Raw genomic sequence first — 15,119 nt, 5'->3', positions numbered from 1 at the left:
CAAATTGACGACGTTACCTTTATCGGGCGATCAAGCAATACAGTTGAAGACAAAGCAATGAGTCAGTGGGAAAAATACAACAGTCACATCTAATGTTATATAAATTCAAGGTTCAGTGTTTTTTGTTTAGTGTACGATCAATAATGTCAGTAGACTAGCAGTTGCAGGTAGGGTTGTCCTGGTGCTACTCGTTACTGTGTGAAACTCGCCCCAGAATGTTTCCTTGGATGCTTTTGTGCACTCTTCAAAAAAACACCTCGATGATATCAATACCTTTGGAAGATAACAGATTTTTCAACGTAACTTGACGCCTCGAAAGTGCGTGTGAACTTGACGCTGTTGCTTCGGAAAAGGCCATTCCAAAAAAGGACAATGCTGGTAGCTATAGATAAATATTGATGTGTTTTGCTGCGTTGAAAAAAAACCCACACATCATGTCTACGCCTGACAATATTTGTATCTGTTATCGTAGTTTCAGCTACAGAAAAAGAGAATCAGTATTTTGTAAAATTGAAACGTAAATAAATAATCTTGCTGGTGCGTCGCGCCTCTTACACGTGAAACTATAAGGATTGGAAGTATTTTTGGTATTACAAGTGATAAGAAATGCGAAAAGTGATAAGACTCCCACCGCCTATGTTTAAAAAAAATAAATTTAAAAAAAAGGACGGAAGACACAAGGATTCAGGTGTGAAAGTTCTATCTTTTCTCCAGCTTTCGTTTCGTCTCAATCAGAAGATAAAACAGGCAAGTAGGCCATACAGTACACCTTCACGTGTTTTACATGTTTTGCTTGAAGCGCTCAATAAGGGGGGTTGATTTTAGTTCACAGTGTTGAGGTGATTTATTTGCACTAGAGTCGTGTTTCACTTTTACTTTAATTTATAGCTAAAGGAAGGGTAACAGGATAACTGCACCTCCCAGAAAATTGCCCACGGAGAACTGCCCCCCCCCACCCCTCTGCAGTGTGTTTCAGTGTGTATGTGTGTGTGTGTGTGTGTGTGTGCTTGTCAGTGTGTGTGTGTGTGTGTGTGTGTGTGTGTGTGTGTGTGTATGTGTGTGTGTATGTGTGTGCTTGTTAGTGTGTGTGTGTGTGCTTGTTTGTGTGTGTGTGTGTGTGTGTGTGTGTGTGTGCTTGTCAGTGTGTGTGTGTATGTGTGTGTGTATGTGTGTGCTTGTTAGTGTGTGTGTGTGCTTGTCAATGTGTGTGTATGTGTGTGTGTGTGTGTGTGTGTGTTTGTGTGTCCGTGCGACCGTTTGTGAGGTAAACTGTCACTTAGATAATTCTGTACACCTCAAATCAATAACAATACACTTCATAACAAACACACAAGAATGGGAGAAAGGGGGGGGGGGGGGGGGGGGGCAATAGTCCTTAGGGGCAGTAATCTACAATCTACAGACAGGGCGCTTTTAGTATGATGAATTTTGCATCTTTTTCTGCCGTTTAGCTTATCTTTTTACATTTAGTTTCCCTCTCTTTTTAATCAAGCACCTTTTATAGCTGACTCCAACTGCCTAAGGCCAAAACAAAAAAATATTCTGTTTACGGTGTAACATAGGTACAAAAAAATAGGGTCGGTAGGTTGGGAAATTTTTTTTTCTTTAATTTTTTTTTCTTTTCCAAAAAACCATATTTTTAAGTTATTTTGCCAAAAAACAAAGACTTTTTTTTCCCAAATGCCACAAAAAAAGTCTAGGGTTGCGCGAAAAAATAGGGTCGGTCGGGATACCGTAAACAGACTTTTTTGTTGTTGTTGCCTAAAGGCCGAACAATAACAGAACAAAATCGTAAAAAAAGGACATGGGCAGCTTGTTGCGGTCGCAGTTTAAAGACAACCAAGCAATCAAACAAATAGAAGTATTACATTTTCACACGCCAAAAATTCAAATTTGTAAAACTTGTGTATCGAACGTTTTTTTTTTAATTTGCCGAGCACAACGTTGTGGGGCGTTTAATCTATTGCATACGGGAAAGTACTGTTGCAAGACATGATGAAGTTCACAGGTCAATGGCTTCACATATCGCTTTTATATTTTGTTCATTACTGGTTATCTGCTTCTGCCCGTCTGTCTGTTTTTTTCTCTCTTTTTTTCTCTCTCTCTCTCTTTTTCTTCTCTCTCTCTCTCTCTCTACTCCTACTCTCTCTACTCCTACTCTCTCTCCGTCTCTCTGTCATTCTGTTTGTCTGTCTGTGTGTCTGTCTGTGTGTCTGTGTTGTGTCTGTCCATCTGCCTTTCTTTCTCTCTCTCTCTCTCTCTCTCTCTCTCTCTCTCTCTCTCTCTCTCTCTCTCTCTCTCTCTCTCTCTCTCTCTCTCTCTGTCTGTCTGTCTGTCTCTCTGTCTGTCTGTCTGTCTCTCTCTCTCTCTCTCTCTCTCTCTCTCTCTCTCTCTCTCTCTCTCTCTCTCTCTCTCTCTCTCTCAGTCTGGACCAAAGGAAACGATTTATCTGTACAGACCATTTCAGAACTTGTAAAAGTGAGACCGCTCTTGCCTTAAGTCGGTGAGCCATTGCAGTGTTACGAACATTTCACACATCAAGGAAAACCAGCGTTTCTGTCTCGCGGTCAGCTAACTACTAGCTGGTCATTAGTTCTAAACGTTGTTGTGTTAATTGTGCGGTGAAAGTTCCGGGGTTTCCCAATCACGCACCCTTATTACGACGAATGTTGGCAGACGACCAAACAACAGACTGAAAGGAAATCTTTGCCAGCTACAAACTGAATGACCGGAAATCTTTGCAAGCGACAAAACAGAAGAGAGGGAAATTACGACGGAACTCGTAAAGGAATACTCACAAAGACGAAATGCAGCCGCCTGATTGGCAGAGCTAGAGGAATATGGAAGGACTCGTGCAATGACTTGAAAGTGAGAGAGTATTGTAGGGCCGAGGAATCCGTGGTTTAAACAGTATTTTATTCAGATACATAAATTCAAATCCATGGAGTGTATGATGTAATAAAGGAGCACAACAAGATGAACTTATATAGCTATTCTGATGGACACGTGGGGGAATTCGGGGGCTGTGATTGGATGGTCTCTTCCGATCATCAAAGCATAATGCTAAAATAATAATAATGGTGATTTCTATAGCGCTTTCGAACACACAAAGCGCTTTACAAAAGCAATAACAACATCATTACCAGAATGACGCCATTGACGGAATAGAACACAATCATAAACACTTTACAACAAAAACCAAAAACAAAACATAAATGTTACAAAAATCCAGAGGCTCTTACAGGAACGAACTCCCAGTATACACAACAATTATAATGTGCACACACACACACACACACACACACACACACACACACACACACACACACACACACACCCACCCACACATGTCCACACACACACACACACACACACACACATACACACACACACACACAGTAAACATTGTTCATCCGAAAGTGCACATTCACAGGGTCGCGACAACTACATCATCATAGAATGCTTCTCTGAAGAGGTGAGTCTTGAGATTTGCTTTGAAAGAAGGCAGAGATGGACTGAGACGTAGAGACAAAGGGAGTTTGTTCCAGATATGATCAGCTGCGACTGAAAGACAGCGGCCACCATGATCGTCCCTCTGATACTTAGGAGCTTTGACAAATTTATTTTGGGAGGCAGAGCGGACAACCCTGTCAGGATTGTTTTTCTGCACGAGATCGGACAGGTACTGTGGAGCCGTGCCCGCGGCAATTTGATAGAATATGCAGCAGATCTTGTATTTAATTCTTTGTTCGACTGGAAGCCAATGTAGCTGTTTGAGTAGAGGCGTGACGCTTTGTTTCATAGGTGTTCGAAACACGAGTCTAGCGGCAGCGTTCTGGACTAGTTGCAGGGGCTTGGTGACAGATTTGGGACATTCAGCAAGCAGTGAATTACAGTAGTCTAATCTAGAGAGTATGCCGGAACAGACTAGTCTTTTGGTTGCTACGGAAGTCGGCCATTTTTGCCAATATCCAAAAGCATATTGACAATAACAATAACAGCTATTGTGTTTTCAGCGTAGCAATAGGGTCCGATATTTAGACGAGACAAGTATAATGCCGACGAGTCGAAGACGAGTCGCATTATACTTGTTCGAGTCTAAATATCGGACCCTATTGCTACGCTGAAAATACAATAGCGATTATATAGCTGTTCTGACCTTTATTTGTTGTTCCAAACTTACAAAATGAGTTTTTGCGTGGATGCGTTGATCTCAGGTTTTGATAGCAGACGCCGTTTCTTATGCGCATTAGTTTTGCTCAGGCGCCACACTGACTTTGGAAAAAAACTCGATTTGACAACACAGCTGTTAAACAGCTTTTTATTAGTTCATTCGTATACAACAAAAAGAAGTTTGAGTTTTTAAAATTTTGAACAAGACTACTTATGAAGAAGACCAAAACACAACATCAACGGAAAACTAGAAACAACTGAAGAACTAGCTAGGATGCAACAAGGGGAGGAGAAGAGAACAGCTAATCCGTACAACGCGAACAGACGGCAGCGACGTTTCCAGTTTGGCGAATGGCAAGTTGTCAGTGTATGCTGTTGTCGATCAGTGAAACATCGTGTGGTACAGGTGGGTAAACCGGAACCATGCGTCTTTGTTATTGACAATATGCTTTTGGATATTGAGAAAAATGGCCGACTTTCGTAGCATTATGCTTTGATGATCGGAAGAGACCATCCAATCACAGCCCCCGAATTCCCCCACGTGTTCATCAGAATAGCTATATAGACGCATGGTTCCGGTTTACCCATCTGTACCACACGATGTTTCAATCGACAACAGCACACACTGACAACTTGAAATTCTTCTCGGGAATGTTTTTCAGCTTTACAAATGTCGATAGCATACCCTTTTCTGCTAACTTCCTGATGAAACAGGACTAAACCAATTATTTTCTGTCCCTAAACACCACAAAATGCCCAAAGTCGAAAGATGTAGTACAAACAGGGGAGTAAAACGGAACAGCCGTTTTTGTGTGCCTGTGTGAGCTAAGTTGCCGACTGACACAAACTTTCGCATTCGGCTTTTCTTATCTCGTAACTCCACACTAAATACCCCAATTCCCCTCTGAAGTATTGATGTTCAACCCATGGCACTAACATTCATGTAGTCGTTTATAACTGAGGTTGAAAAATTCGCTTCATGACGAGACAAGTATAAATGCCATTCGCCAAACTGAAAACTTCGCTGCCGTCTGTTCGCGTTGTACGGATTAGCTGTTCTCTTCTCCTCCCCTTGTTGCATCCTAGTTCTTCAGTTGTTTCTAGTTTTCCGTTGATGTTGTGTTTTGGTCTTCTTCATAAGTAGTCTTGTTCAAAATTTTAAAAACTCAAACTTCTTTTTGTTGTATACGAATGAACTAATAAAAAGCTGTTTAAAGCTGTGTTGTCAAATCGAGTTTTTTTCCAAAGTCAGTGTGGCGCCTGCGCAAAACTAATGCGCATAAGAAACGGCGTCTGCTATCAAAACCTGAGATCAACGCATCGACGCAAAAACTGTCATTTTGTAAGTTTGGAACAACAAATAAAGGTCAGAACAGCTATATAATCGCTATTGTAAATTTCAGCGTAGCAATAGGGTCCGCGGACGATATTGTAAATGCATACTATTTACACCAATCAAAACAACAGCAATAGCAACGAAAACGAAATCTGCAAGAAAAACAACGGTACAGAAACACAAGATAATTATGGAGTATTACATACAGAGAGAGAGAGAGAGAGAGAGAGAGAGAGAGAGAGAGAGAGAGAGAGAGAGAGAGAGAGAGAGAGAGTGCGAGAGAGAGAAAGAGAGAGAGAGAGACTGAGAGAGATAGAGAGAGAAAGAAAGAGAGAGAGAGAGTGCATCCACTACGGTTCAATTCAATGTGAAATACTTGCGACACGATGAGTCTTTACATACAAATTCTCTTCCTGTTTTGAGTTAACATGCATAACTTGTAATTGCAGATATTCTCCTAAACAAGCACCGGCTTTGCCTTTTGAAAAAGGTATTGTCAAAAACAGATACCGTTCATGTACTGCGAAATGTTTGCTGAGCGTGGTTTCACAACTTTGCAAGTTTGCTTTAAATTGTTGCGTGGAAATGCTTTTTGAGTTCGGACTCTACTGCCGCAGATACAAGACTAGTGATAATTATTGTCACTGTCTATTTTTTCGAAGCGACATACTTACTGACAATTCCTTTAGTTTTCTGTGTACCCTCAGAAACGTTTGATTTTAGGCATCCACCCAGTCACCAAGACGCAGCCGACGAACAAGTTTTATTCGGTTACAAAAGTGCATGACTTTGAATATGTGCATTTTGGGGACATGGTTTTCATACTCTTGGCCTTGATGAAAAGCAAAAGGCGCAAAACAAACAAACAAACAAACAAACAAACAACAGCGTGTATTCATTTTGTGAGTTTTCAACCAATCATTTTGGAACGCAAATGCCAGTCCTAGCTAGCCTTCGACGGCAGTAACAACTTTCGAATTCCAACGGATCTTTGAGCAATGTCGCTTTGCTCGTTTTTGGATGAGTAGGCTATAAGCCTTTCCGAGAGTGATTCGTCATGCCCCTGCTTTCTTAATTTCGTGTCCTGGCTTTTGTGTTTGCTCGGGCGAAAGTTCAAGACAAATGATGTTTGCAGTTTTATTTTCAGAGCTATCGAGTCATCAAATAGCGAGAGGATGGAAAGGATAGCTATTCAGTGGAGTTTTCCCCTTTCAACATCCTATTTTTATACCCAACCTCACCCACCCCTTCAGACCGGCACGGTTGGCCTAGTGGTAAGGCGTCCGCCCTGTGAGCGGGAGGTCGTGGGTTCGAACCCCGGCCGGGTCATACCTAAGACTTTAAAATTGGCAATCTAGTGGCTGCTCCGCCTGGCGTCTGGCATTATGGGGTTAGTGCTAGGACTGGTTGGTCCGGTGTCAGAATAATGTGACTGGGCGAGACATGAAGCCTGTGCTGCGACTTCTGTCTTGAGTGTGGCGCACGTTATATGTCAAAGCAGCACCGCCCTGATATGGCCCCTCGTGGTCGGCTGGGCGTTAAGCAAACAAACAAACAAACCCACCCCTTCCACCTCGCTCTGTTCAGACCGTGGTTTCTCAAACTCTCTGTTCGTGACATCTGTAAATGTGCCCCCGTTTTAAAAACTCCCTATTTTTGTAAGACCTGATTATCCCAGATGTGCTTACGAGCGTCTAAAGTGCTAACATTAACTCACCGCTTAGAGTTTAGATTTGTGTCAATGATAACAACACTTTACATTGCTAAACCTAACTTTATCTTCTTAGTATTCTTAGTACAGTAACAAACCAACCCCCCCCCCCAAAAAAAAAAAAAACCCACACACACAAACAAACAAACAAACAAACAAACAATCAATCAATCAAATAAACAAACAAACAGCAATCAGAACTGTGGACATCAGGAAGCCGCCAGCGGTTAGACATCCCAACTGCTAATTTGACAGCATATTTCATGTAGCGTTTGACTGCCGATAATTACATAGTGACCGGTACTGACCGTTTGCCAGGATAGCAACCATATAGGCACTGTTTAAATGTGTACGCTGTCAAAGGTATGAGCCGCGTACAATTAACAAAGCATACAGAAGTTAGTAAAAAGAAAAAAGAAAGAAACAAAAAAGCCCCCGCCCCCAGCCACCCCCCTACTTCAATTACCTGTTTTTGTCCTTTGCCTCCTTTCGTTTATCACGCTTTAATTATTTTTGTGTGCGTTTCGTTTCATCATTTTTCGGTTTGTGAGCGTCTAAGCTTTTCATTTGAAGAAGACTTGGGGATTGTAAATGTTCTGAAGCGTTTTTTACACCGCTTCACTTTCATGTTTTTAGATGGCCACCAATAGCATGTTGATCCCAAAGGACGAAACTCCTTCGTGTGCGCACTGAGCAGATTATGCAAATGATCTACTCAACACACTTGTTTGTTTCTGGGTACTGCTTCATTTTCAGCTTTTTTCTTGAAAAAAAAAGATAAAAAGATAGAAGACGGACATTCCGTGTCTTTTTACAAACAAATGAAAACGAGAAAACTTTGCATGTTTTAAACGAGAAAAGGAGTAGAGGGAAAAGCAAAATACGTGACAGCGAGATAATTACAAGAAAAGGTGCCTCCCCCTCCCCCCCCCCCACAACAACAACAAAAAAAAAAGGAAAAAAGGAAAAAGAAAAGAAGAAAAGATGCAAAATGACGAGAACAACAAAGACAGAAGTTGAAAAGCATGAGGCGAGAGAGAGAGAGAGAGAGAGAGAGAGAGAGAGAGAGAGAGAGAGAGAGAGAGAGAGAGAGAGAGAGAGAGAGAGAAAGACAGACTGACAGACAGACAGAGACACAGACAGGAAGACAGAGAGACGAGAGGGTTGGGGGGAGGGGGGGGGGGGGTTGGGGTAGAAAGTTGTACGCCAAAAGATGCAACATGATTTACTAAGAAGAAGCATGAGGAAAGAGAAAGAAGGGAAGGAGAGGGGGAGAGTTGGGGGGGGGGAGGGGGGGAATAGCAGGGGCGTTAAGGGACATATAGAGACAGGAGGAACGAAAATGGGAAATTAAACAAAAGAGGACGAACACATAAAGAATACGTAACCTCGAACAGCAGCAAGCATAGCCGAAACACATTCGAACAAGTGGGGGAGGGGAGGGGAAGGTGGGGGTCGGGGGTGTGTGAATGAGGAGGGGGATGAGGTGAAAAGAGAACGGGAAAATACAGACAAACAAGTCAAACCATAGACCATTTATCCTGGACCGCCAACTAGCTCTCTCTCCGCTCTTTCTCTCCATTACGAGGTAGCGGCCTCTCGGATTTAGGAACCTACGCTTACATGGCCTTTCAGAAATCAGGGGGATGTCATCCGCTGTCGATTGTAAACATGGACGAAGTTGCCGAGGTAAGTTCTGAAAATGCTAAAATAAACTCAGCAAAAGTTCTTATGGAACATGTTTTTCGATGAGTTTTGTTAAGTTTAGTTTGGAGTTTTGGAAAATCCAGTTCATTGTCACCTCCCATTGTCACAAATAACTGGAGCGTGCTTTCTTTTCACTGTCTTCGAATCGCTGGCCTTTCAAACCGGACGTCACGCGCCCTTGAAAGTCGAGAGTCGTTACGGTAACCTCGAAGGGTCACGTGACGAGTTGGCGGTCCAGGCTATTTGGTCTATGGTCAAACAGATGTCAAACTAACAAAAATACAGACAAAAGCAAAAGGAGAATGACACGTGAACGCAAGTACTGAGACAAGTCAAATATGAAAACGCTCCAAGCGCCAGTCACGAACAGGACATTATCATAATGACTTTGCACGCGCAGGGAGATCAAGTGCTAGCGACAGGATAACCATACAGTCATGGAATTTATCAATACAAAACTAATGTCCTGTCAGTCGCACATGCGGTGTTTAGTCGGGGGTATTCATTTGCCTATATCGAATTTTTCTGATTGCTTTCAAGTCAAAAATTAAAACGTGTGTGTGTGTGTGTGGGGGGGGGAATGTGTGTGTGTGTGTGTGTGTGGGGGGAATGTGTGTGTGTGTGTGTATATGTGTATGTGTGTGTGTGTGTGTGTGTGTGTGTGTGTGTGCGCGTGCAAGTGTAAGAGCGTGCGCACATTGGTACGAGTCCGCGCGCGCAAATGTGTGCATTAGTTTTGTCTGTATTTTTTGGGTTTTTTAATCTGTACCTCTACCAGCACAAAAGAGAGAGAGAGAGAGAGAGAGAACAAGAGAGAGAGGGAGAGCCATGTAAGCCTATGCAAGAATGTGAACATCCTTTATTTGTAAAAGAAGACTCATTTACTTCATATTCTTGCATAAGCTTACATGGACATTTTATAGACACATGTTTAAGGTTCCAAGGTTATGTGCAATCCCATAGTTTAGAACGTACAAAAGGTCACTTAGCAAAACATGAGATTAAGGTAATAACTTGAACGTTGTGGTCTCGAGAGTACAGCCTCAACTTTTAGTTTAGTAAACACAACCATGACGTCATCTAAAAGAACTATCCAAAAACTGAGATACGAGACACAAGTATTGTATGTTTTTTTTTAATTTTTAAGTCAAACATTCTTTTATCCGGTTTCTTCATTCTAATCACATTTTTAATCAAACACAACCAAACTAAATATTTTAGGATTCAGGAAGTACAAGAAATAGTATGGTGTCACTTTTGTGATCGAACTTCGAGTTAAAAAAAAAAAAGGCGAATTTTGTGTGATGAAACTTTCATGAACGAATTTGTAATAACCCAAGCTGAAATACAATCGCACAGTCCGGACCAAGTAAACGATTGTGTGACAAACATTTCAAACAAATCCATTAAACAAAATCTGGTCGTTAGAGTGCGGCCTCAACATTTGCAAACAGGCAAACATGACGTCATGAAATAATTGTATGGCGTTACAGAGCCAGAGTACAGGTCCCCAAAGTAGTTTACCGCAGTTATTTTTGGCCCAGACAACAGTCGAGCAAAAAGAAAACAACAATAACAAACAAGTCGCGTAAGGCGAAATTACAACATTTAGTCAAGCTGTCGAACTCACAGAATGAAACTGAACGCAATGCAATTTTTCAGCAAGACCGTATACTCGTAGCATCGTCAGTCCACCACTCGTGACAAAGGCAGTGAAATTGACAAGAAGAGCGGGGTAGTAGTTGCGCTGAGAAGGATAGCACGCTTTTCTGTACCTCTCTTCGTTTTAACTTTCTGAGCGTGTTTTTAATCCAAACATATCATATCTATATGTTTTTGGAATCAGGAACCGACAAGGAATAAGATGAAAGTGTTTTTAAATCGATTTCGGAAATTTGATTTTGATAATAATTTTTATATGTTTAATTTTCAGACCTTGTTTTTAATCCGAATATAACATATTTATATGTTTTTGGAATCAGAAAATTATGAAGAATAAGATGAACGTAAATTTGGATCGTTTTACAAAAAAATAATTTTAATTACAATTTTCAGATTTTTAATGACCAAAGTCATTAATTAATTTTTAAGCCACCAAGCTGAAATGCAATACCAAATCCCGGCCTTTGTCGAAGATTGCTTGGCCAAAATTTCAATCAATTTGATTGAAAAATGAGGGTGTGACAGTGCCGCCTCAACTTTTACAAAAAGCCGGATATGACGTCATCAAAGACATTTATCGAAAAAATGAAAAAAACATCCGGGGATGTCATACCCAGGAACTCTCATGTCAAATTTCATAAAGATCGGTCCAGTAGTTTACTCTCAATCGCTCTACACACACACACGCACACACACACAAACATACTCCACACCCTCGTCTCGATTCCCCCCTCTACGTTAAAACATTTAGTCAAAACTTGACTAAATGTAAAAACACGAAGAAAAAACGTCGTGGGATATTATCTGGAAGACGTCACATGCAAAGTTTCACAATCATTATGTCAGTAGTTTGATTAGAGTCTGTGTACAGATGCACGCACACACAGACATACATAGACCATCGGCTGCCTCTAAATCCTAGTCTGCAGTAATGCATTCAGTAAAAACTTGACTGAATGTGAAAAGGAGGTAACTAAAAAGTGGAAGAAAAGAAGAAAGATACGTGCAGTAGATAAGTACAGTATAATTGACAGGGATCAGAGTGTGCTACCTTGTTAACCGAATCGAAGAATTGAAAATTGGACAATATGAATTTATTTTGAAGTAAAGTGCTGGCAGTCTAGACTTCAAGAGATCTGTTATCTTTCTGCGTTCGATGGCTGATACTCCCACGTGCACTCGTGTTTTCTTTCTTTCTTTCTTTCGTGTGTGTGTGTGTGTGTGTGTGTGTGTGTGTGTGTGTGTGTGTGTGTGTGTGTGTGTGTGTGCGCGCGCGTGCGTGTGTGCGTGCGTGCGTGCGTGCGTGCGTGCGTGTGTGTGTGTGTGTGTGTCTTTTGTTGTTGTTTTCTTCTTTTTTTAATGAGCGAGTGTGGACGTATTTCAACAGCCCTTTTTGTAGCCGTACTTCACTTTCAGGCGTTTTCATTATTTTTTCATTATTCCATCACTAATCGAATTCTGAAATGTCCTTATACACACGAAGGGGGTTCGGGTACTCGCAGGTTTGCACGTGCGTAATTTGATCCCGGAGAATGGAAAAAATCTCAGTCCTTAACCTTTATGGGATCTTTTAAAAGTTTGTTTGACAGTTGTCCCCTTGTTAGAGTACCAGAGATAGAACTTTGAATTGCATGGACACGGGGACTCCCTTTTAAGAACACTCCGTTTAAAGACGTCCTTAGCTCGTTGAGATGTTAAATCATACGCTTTGTAATTTTTTTTCTCCGTACAAATAGTTGATTTTGTTATCAGAAGTGTCAAGGTCCCAAAAAGGGGATTTAGCAATAGTTGAGTGTGCTTTAAAGAGCTGTCCGACTTGCAGAAAGTTTGTGACTTTGTTGAAATCCTCCCCCACAAGCGCACGTGCAGTGGTACTGTTCATTTTTTCATGATTTCATTAATTCTTTTATTTTAAAGAGAGTTGTTGATTTGAAGATAGCTATTTCATTTCAACATTTCTGTGTATGTTTTTTTTTAATTTTTTTTTTTTTTTTTTTACAGAGTTGTTGGTTTGAGGAATGTACTGTTGAAAAGTCTGTACTTTTCCATGACAGCACTTTCTAGGTTATGTGTTTCCGTTGGCATTTCATTGACACAGGAGACCAAATAGGCTTCAATTACTTAAAAGTTCCTACCCTTTAATGTGTACGCCTCTATGCTTGTTTGCCTATTTACTTTCTTTTCTGTCTGCATTTCTGTTCGTCAGTCCGTCCCCCCTTTTGTGTGTTTGCCTGTCTGTCTTTTGTCTGCTTATCTGCCTACATGCCTGTATCTGTCTGTGTGTCTGTCTTCTGCCTCTCTGCATGTGTAGGTGACGGTTTTCGGAAATACATCGGACCAAGAAATGTATGACAGAAATACAAACCTTTTCTGATAGACAGACAACGCCTTGCAGTCACATGCATGAAGACTATTTCTATTCCAGATACGAAGTATTTTACTACGCTCTTTTTAGATGTCTAGACGAACAGCTTTAAAAATACAAGACTTGAATTTACAAAACTTCATCGGTTGGTTGGTTTTGCTTGAAGTAGAATGTGTTGTCCGATACAACAAAACATAGGCAATCACAAAAGGTGCAGACAACACTACTCAAACTGTAACAGATGCGCAGCTAAATACGGCTCTAACATGTTCAACGTCTAGACTAATCATCGTAAAATTAAAGAGTCAAACCAAAGATGTAGTACAGCGGTACACACACACACACACACACACACACACACACACACACGCACGCACGCACGCACACACACACAAACACACAACCACACACACACACACACACACACACACACACACACACACACACACAGCCCTACCCTCCCACACGTCAACATCCCCCCTTTTACACACACACTCAAGACAAATAAATTTAAGTCGTCTAGGTGAAAAAAAACAGTATCACAATCACAGACTAGTCTGAACGGAGATTATAAGCAACATTTTCGATCATTTCAAGTGCACACGCGCGGGCTAGTATCGAATATCATTACAGCTAAACATAAAAATAAAAAAAATAAAAAAAGGAGAGAAAGAAAGTTCCTTTTTTTCGCCAGACAATTCTTGCGCACGTCATGCACTCCTAGGGCCACCTACAGTTGTTGTTTATGTAGGGACAGTGGAACCTCTCCTTCGGTACAATAGAACCCCTCTTTCGCGGAATCCCTGTTTTGGAACAGTAATACCCATTTAGGTACAGTATAAAAAAAACTCCCACCCACCCCCTCTTTTGGACAGTGGAACCACCTTTGGGTACAGCGGAAACCAATTTTGGTAGGCTACTCTAACCCCCCTCCCCTGTTGGTACAGTAGAAACCAACTGTTTGTACCGTGGAACATTACTTTCGTTACAGTGTAGGCGGGGTAAAAAACGGTCATACACGTAAAATTCCACTCGTGCAAAAAACACGAGTGTACGTGGGAGTTTCAGCCCACGAACGCAGAAGAAGAAGAAGAAGAGAAGTTACAATGTAATATCCTCTTTTAGCACCGCAACGCGGTGGCCTAGTGGTAAGGCGCCCGCCCCGTGAGCGGGAGGTCGTGGGTTCGAACCCCGGGTCATACCTAAGACTTTAAAATTGGCAATCTAGTGGCTGCTCCGCCTGGCGTCTGGCATTATGGGGTTAGTGCTAGGACTGGTTGGTCCGGTGTCAGAATAATGTGACTGGGTGAGACATGAAGCCTGTGCTGCGACTTCTGTCTTGTGTGTGGCGCACGTTAAATGTCAAAGCAGCACCGCCCTGATATCACCCTTCGTGGTGGACTGGGCGTTACGCAAACAAACAAACAAACAAACAAATGATCGAACGTGTAGATATTGCGTCACCCGTGACACACTTTTTTTCTTCAATGTTCAAAATCATACGTTGTTTTGCTCCCACCAAGACTGCAGATCTTGGCAAACGCGTTGCGTAAAAACTAGATTTGATGACGTTACACGTACACGTTCCCGTACACGTGCGGAAAACTGCCACATCTAGATTTTGCTATTACACTAGAACCCTCTTTTGGTACAACGGAATCCACTTTTCTTACATTGGATCCCTCTTTTTGTTCAACGGAATCCACTTTTCTTACACTGGATCCCTCTTTTGGCACAACGGAATCCACTTTTCTTACACTGGATCCATCTTTTGGTACAACGGAATCCACTTTTCTTACAGTGGAACCCTCTTTTGGTACAACGGAATCCACTTTTCTTACACCGGAACCCTCATTTGATACAACGGAATCCACTTTTCTTACAGTGGAACCCTCATTTGGTACAACGGAATCCACTTTTCTTGCACTGGAACCCTCATTTGGTACAACGGAATCCACTTTTCTTACAGTGGAACCCTCTTTTGGTACAACGGAGCCTACTTTTCAATCTTCAACAAAGAAAAAAAAAAAGACAGAAAAAAACCTGGGTGTTGATGTCGAACGGGTGGACGGGGCAATCTGTCTAATCTCCCGAGGCAGAACACTCACCAGTCATTTTCACACACTTCTACACGATAATTATAACTGATTCCAAATCGTTTCAGT

This window comes from Littorina saxatilis, linkage group LG7 (assembly GCF_037325665.1).
Source record: "Littorina saxatilis isolate snail1 linkage group LG7, US_GU_Lsax_2.0, whole genome shotgun sequence".
NCBI lineage: Eukaryota > Metazoa > Mollusca > Gastropoda > Littorinimorpha > Littorinidae > Littorina > Littorina saxatilis.
Note: the sequence above shows the minus strand (reverse complement) of the source record.